Below are 12,702 nucleotides of genomic sequence, written 5' to 3'. Positions count from 1 at the left end.
TCACTGAGAAAATGGTGGTAATAAGTCGGCTCTTACCGTAGTCATGAACGGAGCTTGCGTTGTTCCTTGTGCACCTGTCAAAGAGGCAGCTGCGGACTCTCTTGCCTGCTCCGACCAGCCACTCCCGAACGTGGGATGCTTCCACTGTGGAGGAGGGGAAAAAATAAAATCTCAGCCCTGCCCCAACGGCTGCCTTCGCTTCACTTCATCAAGAAATGTGGCTTCCCTCAGAGACACTGGCGGTCACCACACCCGTGGCCACACCCTTCCGACTTTCACTAAAACGCTAAAACACTAGTAACACAATAAGCACATGAGGGATTTTCCAGAATTATCCCAGTAAATGTGTCTAATAACATCTGAATCGCTCTGCCGTCTAGTTTTTTTGTTTCACTCTCACTGTCATTATCCACAAATCTTTCATCCTCGCTTAAATTAATAGAGGAATCGTCGCTTTCTCGGTCCGAATCGCTCTTGCTGCTGGTGGCCATGATTGTAAACAATGTTCAGATGTGAGGAGCTCCACAACCCGTGACGTCACGCACACATCGTCTGCTACTTCCGGTACAGGCAAGGCTTTTTTATTAGCGACCAAAAGTTGCGAACTTTATGTTCGATGTTCTGACACATAGAATGGACCTGCTATCCCCGTTTGAATAAGAAAATCTCATTTCAGTAGGCCTTTAAAAGTTTAAGAAAGTTCCCGGTCTTTGACAAAGTGTTTGACACTTTTATTGTCGGCCTCTCCTTTTTATGACATCGATTTCTCCTCGGAGTTGTCCATTAAAGATGTGCCCTTCTCATCTTTTCTCCTCGTTCTCTTCCGCAGCCACAATGAGCGAAAGGTGACTTGCAAGCATCCCATCTCAGGCTCACCCTCACAAGACAACTGCATCTTTGTCATCAACGAACAGTAAGGCTCTTGTATTTTTTTTTTCCCCTCTTCTCCAGAATGTCACTGGGCTGCCTTTTTGAGCGCCACAATCTGCTGTCGGTACATGCCATGCCTTTATTAACCCGGCCCCTAATTGCAGCTCGGCCCTCTGGATTGGAAGGCCATCCTTCACAGTGTTAAGTATCTGCCGATGATGCAAATGACGCGGGGGATAAAACCCTCATTGTGTTGTGTTTACATCCTTTTATGGGAATGTCATGAATGTCATTCAGTTTTTCATGACCCGGACAAGATTTTGCAGCCCCTTTTGGAAAGTTAAGTGGGCGATATATCCATATACTCGATATATCGCGGGTTTGTCTCTGTGCGATATAGAAAATGACTACCGTATTTTCCACACTATAAGGCGCACCTTCAATGAATGGCCTCTTTTAAAACTTTGTTCATATATAAGGCGCATAGAATAGATGCTACAGTAGAGGCTGGGGTTATGTTATGCATCCTTTAGATCAGAGGTCTGTGACCTCTAGCTCTCAAAGAGCCATTTTGACCCATCCATCCATCCATTTTCTACCGCTTATTCCCTTTTGGGGTCGCGGGGGGCGCTGGCGCCTATCTCAGCTACAATCAGGCGGAAGGCGGGGTACACCCTGGACAAGTCGCCACCTCATCGCAGGGCCAACACAGATAGACAGACAACATTCACACACTAGGGACCATTTAGTGTTGCCAATCAACCTATCCCCAGGTGCATGTCTTTGGAGGTGGGAGGGACCTATCCCCAAGTGCATGTATTTGGAGGTGGGAGGGGCCTATCCCCAGGTGCATGTCTTTGGAGGTGGGAGGAAGCCGGAGTACCCGGAGGGAACCCACGCATTCACGGGGAGAACATGCAAACTCCACACAGAAAGATCCCGAGTCTGGATTTGAACCCAGGACTGCAGGACCTTCGTATTGTGAGGCAGACGCACTAACCCCTCTTCCACCGTGAAGCCCGCGATTTGGACCCGTTTCACAAAACAAAGAAAACAAAGGGAGCCACAAAACTCTTTTGGAATTTAAAATGAAATAACATAGCGTACAACGTTTTTTTGACTTTGTGCTATGTATAAACCAGGGGTCTCAGACACACGGCCCACACCTTAATATGAACATTTAATGATAGTGGGGCCCGCAAGTTCTATATGAATGCTGCTTTGATTAGATTAGATAGTACTTTATTTATTCCGTCAGGAGAGTTCCTTCAGGAAAATTACAATTTTCAGCACAATCCTATTCAAGATTAGACAAACATTACAGGGAGACAGAACAGGATCGCTGACGGGTCTGCCGGCTTCCAGCGCCCCTTACAAAAAAAATAGAAGATTAAAATAAAATATAAAAAAAAATCAGTCTTAGCCTGGGCCCTGGAGAGGGGGTGCAGACTGAGGCCAAGGAAAAAAAAACAACAACTCATAGCCAGAGTAGACATCCCTCTTACATGTGTGTAAGAGGGAAACATCAAAGAACACAGAGGACATTAAAGACATTAAAGCAGCAGATACAACCAGACACTTCTACATACAGCTATGAATAACAACTAAAAGAAACATATACACTGTGGTGGCCTCTGCGGTGTTCCACGCCCATCGTCCGCTGGGGTGGAGGGAGCATGGCCAAAGACAGGAGCAGACCCATCAAAGCAACCAAGACAGCCCACTCCACTCTCGGCCAGTGTCCAGTCCGCATCACACTTGCCAATCCTCCCAAATATTCCGAGAGACAACCGATTGTCGGATCAACTATTCTCGCGAATGTTTGCAGAATTTCCCTCGATTAACAATATTAAGGGCAACATATAAAGGTGCTGCCTTTGGGGCCCTCTACGACACGTTCAATCAGCTTGCCAGCCCAGTCACATGTAGTACGAGGCTTCAGCAGACACACGCCCTCGATTGCAAGGCATACTTGTTCAACAGCCATACAGGTTACACTGAGGGTTGTGATATAAACAACTTTAACACTCTTACTAACATGCGCCACACTGTGAACCCACACCAAACAAGAATGACAAACACATTTTGGGAGAACATCCGCACCTCAACCCACGCACGGAGGGGGTGGGAGCCTGGGGGGGTGTATAATGTCGCCCAGAATAGTAGGGATGCATGGTATTCTGGGTATTTGATATTTTGTGTTTTTGTTGTGAATTGTGTGAATTATATTTATATAGCGCTTTTCTCAAGTGACTCAAAGCGCTTTACATAGTGAAACCCAATATCTAAGTTACATTTAAACCAGTGTGGGTGGCACTGGGAGCAGGTGGGTAAAGTGTCTTGCCCAAGGACACAACGGCAGTAACTAGGATGGCACAAGCGGGAATCGAACCTGCAACCCTCAAGTTGCTGGCACGGCCACTCTACCAACCGAGCTATACCGCCCCGTATAGTAATGTTGTGTTACAGTGCCGATGTTCTCCCCAAAATGTGTTTGTCATTCTTGTTTGGTGTGGGTTCACAGTGTGGCGCATATTAGTAAGAGTGTTAAAGTTGTTTATATCACAACCCTCAGTGTAACCTGTATTGCTGTTGAACAAGTATGCCTTGCAGTCACTGTCGTGTGTTAACAGAGGCTGAATATAAAATATGACCAGTCGACACACCGATCGCGTGATGTAAAAGCGGGCCCGACGACATGTTGTAGAGGAGGTTATAGGCATTGCCGTCACTGCACACCCTCAATATTGAAGTCCAGGTGAAAATTGGAGAATGTTATTCCCGGGTGATTTCTGAGAGAGGCACTACAATCCGGAAACCTCACAGAATAATAGTTGGGGTCAGCAATTCAGCATCTGAGCCACATCAGAGTGATCAAAGAGCCGCATGCGGCTCCGGAGCCGCGGGTTGCCGACTCCTGCTTTAGATGAAGCTGCGCTAAAGGGAATGTCAACAAAACAGTCAGACAGGTCAGTCAAATTTTATTAATAGATTACAAACCAGCGTTCTGACAACTCTGTTAACTCCCAAAATTAATAAACCGCTGTTTTATTATTTTCCCCGTTTCAATAAACAGGTAAAAAACAGTCTGATACTGTTTCGGTAAATCAAACGTTAGTGCAAGCACAATATAGTAAGACTGGAAATAGTGCAAAGTAGGGCTGGGCGATATATTGATATATATGATATATCGCAGGTTTGTCTCTGTGCGATATAAAAAATGACTATCGTAATATTCGATTATATGTTCTCACACCATTGCTTTAGGTTGCGTGCATTACACTACTGGCGTGTCTCAGTCCTTCTCGTCCGTCCTTCTCACAGAGACATAAAATAAGCCCGCCTTCTTCTATATGTCACATACTGTCGCGCATGTAGCTAACATTAGCATGGCTAACATTAGCTGAGGCAGGTCGAGTTGCATTTAGCTGCGTGTTTTACATTATTGCCGTTTGTCACTCGTCGTCTCTCATATCACGGAGACGGAAAAACAAGCCCGCCTTCTTACATACGTCACATACTCTCGCGAGTCTAGCGTCATAGCTCTCGCCGATCAGAGATAGCAGCATGGCTATAGTTAGCTGAGGCAGGTCGTACAAGCAGAGCGGTGCGGAGCTTGTGACAATACAAGAGAGAGATGGTGCGAAACTTATCACAAATGGAGGAAGAACAATAAATGCCCAACATAAAGAGCAGGGGGTAAATCATCTGGCGGTTGTTTGGCTCCAAGTGGGAAGATATTAAGCAGACAACAGCAATATGCTGTTCAATGTATATACTATGATGATTAACCTGTGTGAAGACTGTATTATGCTGATAGTATATATTTGTACCATGAATTGATTAACGTGGACCCCGACCGAAACAAGTTGAAAAACTTATTGGGGTGTTACCATTTAGTGGTCAATTGTACGGAATATGTACTGTACTGTGCAATCTACTAATAAAAGTATCAATCAATCAATGCAAAGTATGCAGCAGAAGTGTTACTACAAAAAGGTAGCAACACTATTAATTTGTTCTTTCATTTAAAAAGTCACCGTGAGAGAATGAAGAGTATTTAATAAATACACTTTTGGTCAATTGACTTAGTTGTGATTTCCCTCTCTGCATGAAAGTTTAAAAGTAGCATATATGAATGCAGTATGAAGAAGAATGTTTGAATGTAGACACATAGAATCATCATACTGCTGTCATTATATGTATCAAGTGTTCATTCAAAGCCAAGGCAAAATATCGTAACATATATCGTATATCGCAATATGGCATAAAAATATCACGATATTCATAAAAGCCAATATCGCCCAGCTTGGCTTCACGGTGGCAGAGGGGTTAGTGCGTCTGCCTCACAATACGAAGTTCCTGCAGTCCTGGGTTCAAATCCAGGCTCGGGATCTTTCTATGTGGAGTTTGCATGTTCTCCCCGTGAATGCGTGGGTTCCCTCCAGGTACTCCGGCTTCCTCCCACTTCCAAAGACATGCACCTGGGGATAGGCCCCTCCCACCTCCAAAGACATGCACCTGGGGATAGGCCCCTCCCACCTCCAAAGACATGCACCTGGGGATAGGTTGATTGGCAACACTAAATGGTCCCTAGTGTGTGAATGTTGTCTGTCTATCTGTGTTGGCCCTGCGATGAGGTGGCGACTTGTCCAGGGTGTACCCTGCCTTCCGCCCGATTGTAGCTGAGATAGGCGCCAGCGCCCCCCGCGACCCCGAACGGGAATAAGCGGTAGAAAATGGATGGATGGATGCTCAAAGGATAATGTCACACAACACAACACACAAAATAAACACGTAAAGCTCACTTTATTAAGTTATTCCTCATCCACCAATCCCTCAAATTCTTCTTCTTCAGTGTTGGAATCAAACAGTTGAGCGAATACGGCATCCAACATGTCCGGCTCCGTCTCATCCAAGTCGTCATTAAAGGAGTCAGTGTCGCTGCTGTTAATGTTCAATTCTCTCACTGCTGCTCTATTCCCGTTTTCTACTGTGTGACTGATCACCTTGACTTTAAACTCTGTACGCCTCCCGCAGTCATATATCCCAGCATGCACCACGTGCTTCTTCTTCTACGGGGGAAAATGAACTTGGCGGCTGCTTACCTATTGTGGCAAGTTTAATTCGGACACTGAAGAAGAAGAATTCAAGGGATTCGTGGATGAGAAATAACAGTAGGTGCTACTTTTTGTAACAACGCCTTTGCCACATAAATGCTCAACATCTTCCCGCTTGAAGCCAAACCACCGCCAGACCATGGACCCCGTGCTGTTTTTCTTGGAAATGAATTCTTCCTTCATTTGTTACCAAATTCGCACCTTATTTCTCTCGTATTACCACTCGCACCGCACCGCTGGCATCACAGCTAACATTACCATGTCGCTACCGCTCTGCTCCGCGGGAGCGTGTGACGTTGCACTCGTCACGTATGTAAGAAGGTGCGCTTGTTTTATGTCTCTGTGAGAAGGAGAGACAAGAAAGAGTGAAAAGTGAAGTGAAGTGAATTATATTTATATAGCGCTTTTCTCTAGTGACTCAAAGCGCTTTACATAGTGAAACCCAATATCTAAGTTACAAATAAACCAGTGTGGGTGGCACTGGGAGCAGGTGGGTAAAGTGTCTTGCCCAAGGACACAACGGCAGTGACTAGGATGGTGGAAGCGGGAATCGAACCTGCAGCCCTCAAGTTGCTGGCATGGCCGCTCTACCAAACGAGCTAAACGCCTGTAGTGTAATGCCCGCAGCTAAAAGCAACTACGTGAGAACGTATACTCCAATATCACGATGTACCGTATTTCCTTGAATTGCCGCCGGGTATATAGTATGCGCCTGCGTAGAATTACTGCCGGGTCAAACTCGTTTCGCAAAATAATTAGCACATATTTAGCATTACCGCCGGCTCAGGATTAACGCCTAGTCAAACTCGTTTCGCAAAATATTATTTTTATTAGGGCATGTCTAGAATTTCCACCGGGTCAAACTCGTCACGTCAGGAGTGACACTTCACCTGTCATCATTTTCAAAATGGAGGAGGCTGATTTCAATCATTTGAAATCGCATAAAGGGAAGAAGATTAAGAGCTATTCAGTAGGATTTAAGGTCCAAGCTATTGAATATGCTGAAAAGAACAGTAAGCAGCTACGTTTTATTAATATACCGTAGCTGCCTGTGTCAAATATGAGTCATTAAATGACTCCCGCCTCCTGGTGGTAGAGGGCGCTAGTGATCCTCCTTACGACTACTCGGCTGCAGAAGAAGTGACAACAAGCAGCAAGAGTGAGCAACGATCGTTTTTTTTTTCCTCTCGCTTGCACTTTTAACATGGAGGATTACATATCTAAAATAAAACAGTTTTCTAAACTGGACTTTCAATCGAAGCAGGAGGTAATAAAGGAAGATCTCCATCGAGACAGAGAGACATCTAAAACTGAAGAAAGATAAGGAAGACTTCTATAAACAAGTTATCGATGCTTTTGATCAGAAGGAGCTGCGCATGGACTTCATTTATAAGTAAAGGTAAGACCATAATATTGTTTTTTTGTTATTAAATGTGCTTTTCATGATGGTATCCTTACATCACACTCAAATTTTTGAGTGCAGGTCTAAATTTACCGCATGCCTTTGGTAAGTGAGAAGAGGTTTTAAATTAATTAGCGCCCCGGCGGCAATTCAAGGAAATATGGTAGTCATTTTCTGTATCGCACGGAGACAAACCCATGATATATCGAGTATGTGGATATATCGCCCATCCCTACTGACATACAACTGATATAATGTAGCTGTCATTGTTTTTTGTCTTGCAAAAATCTACGAAGCTGAATGTTCTCGTTATTTTCCTTTTCACTGTAGTTTCATTCCTACTTCTAACTTCCCTTTGCGATGGAGAATGAGAATCAGCTGCTCCGCCAGATCTTTAGTCTTAAAGAAGTGTTTTTTTTGCCATTTCCGTCTTTCACTTCTGCTTCAGTTCCCTGCTCCTGACATGTTTCTGTGTGGCCACTAAAGACATTCTCAGTGTTCTGTCAATAGTGTACATGTGTCCACCTATTTTTAGTCATCCATATGACCACCTGCACGCTGATGCAAATATTTGGACAGCTCACATGCGGCAAACATGTTTACTGAAGCCTGACCTTCACCTTGACAGAATAGTACATGACTCCTGGAAGACTACAGTTAGAATATTGTTAGTTGGCGTTTAGCCTTCTGAAATAAAGATATAGGTCTGATTAAACAACAGTGGAACTTCTCGCCTTTAAAATATTTATTTACAAACCCCGTTTCCATATGAGTTGGGAAATTGTGTTAGAAATAAATATAAACGGAAAACAATGATTTGCAAATCCTTTTCAAGCCATATTCAGTTTAATATGCTACAAAGACAACATATTTCATGTTCAAACTGATACAATTCATGTTTGTTTTGCAAATAATCATAAACTTTAGAATTTGATGCCAGCAACACGTGACAAAGAAGTTGGGAAAGGTGGCAATAAATACTGATAAAGTTGAGGAATGCTCATCAAACGCTTGTTTGGAACATCCCACAGGTGTGCAGGCTAATTGGGAACAGGTGGGTGCCATGATTGGGTATAAAAGCAGCTTCCGTGAAATGCTAAGTAATTCACAAACAAGGATGAGGCGAGGGTCACCATTTTGTCGGAAAATTGTTCTAGAACAGTTTTAGAACAACATTTCTCAACGAGCTATTGCAAGGAATTTAGGGATTTTACCATCTACGGTCTGTAAAATCATCAAAAGGTTCAGAGAATCTGGAGAAATCACTGCACGTAAGCGATGATATTACGGACTTTTGATCCCTCAGGCGGTACTGCATCAAAAACCGACATCAGTGTGTAAAGGATATCACCACATGGGCTCAGGAACACTTCATAAAACCACTGTCAGTAACTACAGTTGGTCGCTACATCCGTAAGTGCAAGTTAAAACTCAACTATGCAAAGCAAAACCCATTTATCAACAACACCAAGGAACGCCGCCGGCCTGGCTGGGCCCGAGCTCATCTAAGATGGACTGATGCAAAGTGGAAAAGTGTTCTGTGGTCTGACGAGTCCACATTTCAAATTATATTTGGAAACAGAGGACGTGGTGTACTCCGGAACAAAGACGAAAATAACCATCCGGATTGTTATAGGCGCAACGTTGAAAAGCCAGCATGTGTGATGGTATGGGGGTGTATTAGTGCCCAAGGCATGGGTAACTTACACATCTGTGAAGGCACCATTAAAGCTGAAAGGTACATACAGGTTTTGGAACAACATATGTTGTCATCAACGCAACGTTACCATGGACGCCCCTGCTTATTTCAGCAAGACAATGCTAAGCCACGTGTTACAACAGTTTGGTTTCGTAGTAAAAGAGTGCGGGTACTTTCCTGGCCCTCCTACAGTCCAGACCTGTCTCCCATGGAAAATGTGTGGCGCATTATGAAGCGTAAAATACGACAGCGGAGACCCCAAACTGTTGAACGACTGAAGCTCTACATAAAACAAGAATGGGAAAGAATTCCACTTTCAAAGCTTCATTAATTAGTTTCCTCAGTTCCCAAAAGTTTATTGGGTGTTGTTAAAAGAAAAGGTGATGTAACACAGTGGTGAACATGCCCTTTCCCAACTACTTTGGCACGTGTTGCAGCCCTGAAATTCTAAGTTAATTATTGTTTGCAAAAAAAATAAAGTTTGAGTTTGAACATCAAATATGTTGTTTTTGTAGTGGATTCAATTCAATATGGGTTGAAAAGGATTTACAAATCATTAGGTCCTCCCCAACATCTTAAAAACTTCTTGTCCAGAGCATGTTTTGTGGAGCTCTCTGTTCATCCCAGTTCAGGTGTACCCACCATAAAAAAGAAAAAGAACAAAAGAAACAGCATTTATTAAACTTTTTTGTTGTTGTTAGTTTTGCCTTTGAGTATAACTTTAGTTAGATTAGTAGCTTTTGAAAAAATACTTTTCTCTACATCTGCTTCAACTACCCTTGAAGTTCTCTGGTGCCTCCTTTTTTGTAGGTCCACTATAAATTTTGAGAAGACCTTCTCTATTTTACAAAGTCAGAAAAAAATCATATTGAAAGGGCCTGTTCCAAAAAAATACATGGTACCCTAAGACTGCCATTGTTTTTAGCTAAAAAAAGGTTACAATTTTGACCACCATGCTGAAATTATGAACACTTAGTTTTATGGTTCATAAAAAACAATTGCAATAGCCTGTTACAATTTGTTCCACGCATTTATCTGACTCAGTATCTAGCCTTCTTTGTCAACTTTGTTTTATTTCCTCTGTTTTGTAGTGTGAATTGTGGAAAATTGTTTCATCCAGCGTTTTACAGGTAAAAAAACCCCAGAAAAAAATGCAATACATGCAATTTTGACCACCTTGCTTAAGTTATGAACATTTAAAAGAGTTTTATAGTTTATAAAAACTAGAGATGTCCGGTAATATCGGACTGCAGATATTATTGGCCGATAAATGCTTTAAAATGTAATATCGGAAATCATCGGTATCAAAAAGTAAAATGTATGACTTTTTAAAACGCCGCTGTGTGCACGGACGTAGGGAGAAGTACAGAGCACTAATAAACCTTAAAGGCACTGCCTTTGAATGCTGGTCCAATCACAAAATATCTACGGCTTTTCACACACACAAGTGAATGCAACGCATACTTGGTCAACAGCCATACAGGTCACACTGAGGGTGGCCGTACAAACAACTTTAACACTGTTACAAATATGCGCCACACTGTGAACCACACCAAACAAGAATGAAAAACACATTTCGGGAGAACATCCGCACTGTAACACAACATAAACACGATAGTTGGAACACACCCTCCGGTCCCCCTTATTGAAGAGAGGAACCACCACCCCGGTCTGCCAATCTAGAGGTACCGGCATGGATGTCCACGCGATGTTGCAGAGTCTTGTCAACCAAGACAGCCCCACAGCATCCAGAGCCTTAAGGAACTCCGGGTGTATCTCATCCACCCCCGGGGCCTTGCCACGGAGGAGCTTTTTAACTACCTCGGCAACCTCAGCCCAAGAAATAATAGAATCCACCACAGATTCCCCAGGAACTGCTTCCTCATAGGAAGACATGTTGGTAGGATTGAGAAAGTCTTCGAAGTATTCCTTCCACCTATCCACAACATCCGCAGTCGAGGTCAGCAGAACACCAGTGGGAGAGTGGCCGTGCGCAACCCGGGGGTCACTGGTTCAGATCCCACCTGGAACCAACCTCGTCACGTCCGTTGTGTCCTGAGCAAGACACTTCACCCTTGCTCCTGATGGGTACTGGTCAGCGCCTTGCATGGCAGCTCCCTCCATCAGTGTGTGAATGTGTGTTTGAATGGGTAAATGTGGAAGTAATGTCAAAGCGCTTTGAGTACCTTGAAGGTAGAAAAGCGCTATACAAGTACAACCCATTTATCATTTATCATTTACCATATACGGTGTTGACAGTGCACTGCTTCCCCTTCCTGAGGCGGCGGATGGTGGTCCAGAATTGCTTTGAAACAGTCTGGAAGTCCTTTTCCATGGCTTCCCCGAACTCCTCCCATGTCAGAGTTTTTGCCTCCGCGACCGCTGAAGCCGCACACCGCTTGGCCAGTCGGTACCCGTCCACTGCCTCCGGAGTCCTATGAGCCCAAAGAACCCAATAGGACTCTTTCTTCAGCTTGACGGCATCCCTCACCGCTGGTGTCCACCAACGGGTTTTAGGATTACCGCCCCAACCGGCACCAACTACCTTGCGGCCACAGCTCCAATCGGCCGCCTCGACAATAGAGGTGCGACATGTTCAAAGTTCTTCCAGAGGTGGGAATTGAAACTTTCTCTGACAGGAGACTCCGCCAGACGTTCCCAGCAGACCCTCACAATGCGCTTGGGCCTGCCAGGTCTGTCTGGCATCCTCCCCCACCATCGCAGCCAATTCACCACCACCAGGTGGTGATCGGTCGAAAGCTCCGCCCCTCTCTTCACCCGAGTGTCCAAAACATGAGGCCGCAAATCCGAAGACACAACTACAAAGTCGATCATGGAACTGCGGCCTAGTGTGTCCTGGTGCCAAGTGCACATATGGACACCCTTATGTTTGAATATGGTGTTTGTTATGGACAATCTGTGACGAGCACTAAAGTCCAAAAACAAAACACCACTCTGGTTCAGATCCGCGCGGCCAGGTTTCACTGTCGTTGCCAACATGAGCATTGAAGTCCTCCAGTAGAACGAAGGAATCACCATGGGGAGCACTCTCCAGTAGGGATGCACCGATTAATCGGTAACCGAATATATTCGGCCGAATATGGCAAAAAAAAGCCACATTCGGCCTTCGGTGGATTGAGTTAAAAACAAGGCCGAATAGTGGCGTGTGACGCAATTTTTTGACGCGGTGACGCAATCAACCAACGTGCAGTGACGTTGGGATATGTTGTGTACCTGTATAAGTGTATGAGGTTACAAGCACACACTTATTGAGATTTAGTGGGGCCTCTGTTTACATTATTAGCCTGTTGTGTAGGCTACCTGTATAAGTGTATGAGGTTACAAGCACACACTTATTGAGATTTACTTGAGCCTTCTGTTTACATTATTAGCCTGTTGTGTAGGCTACCTGTATAAGTGTATGAGGTTACAAGCACACACTTATTGAGATTTAGTGGGGCCTCTGTTTACATTATTAGCCTGTTGTGTAGGCTACCTGTATAAGTGTATGAGGTTACAAGCACACACTTATTGAAATTTACTTGAGCCTTCTGTTTACATTATTAGCCTGTTGTGTAGGCTACCTGTATAAGTGTATGAGGTTACAAGCA

The 12,702-nt window shown here is 44.2% G+C and overlaps 1 pseudogene; it reads left to right on the top strand.

Moving 5' to 3' along the window:
* LOC133562870 (pleckstrin homology domain-containing family A member 5-like) overlaps nucleotides 1–12,702 on the top strand; it is a 344,567-nt pseudogene that overhangs the window by 179,435 nt on the left and 152,430 nt on the right.

This window comes from Nerophis ophidion, linkage group LG12 (genome assembly GCF_033978795.1).
Source record: "Nerophis ophidion isolate RoL-2023_Sa linkage group LG12, RoL_Noph_v1.0, whole genome shotgun sequence".
NCBI classification, from domain to species: domain Eukaryota; kingdom Metazoa; phylum Chordata; class Actinopteri; order Syngnathiformes; family Syngnathidae; genus Nerophis; species Nerophis ophidion.
The sequence above is the reverse complement of the archived record's forward strand: the minus strand, read 5'-3'. Positions and strand labels throughout refer to the sequence as shown.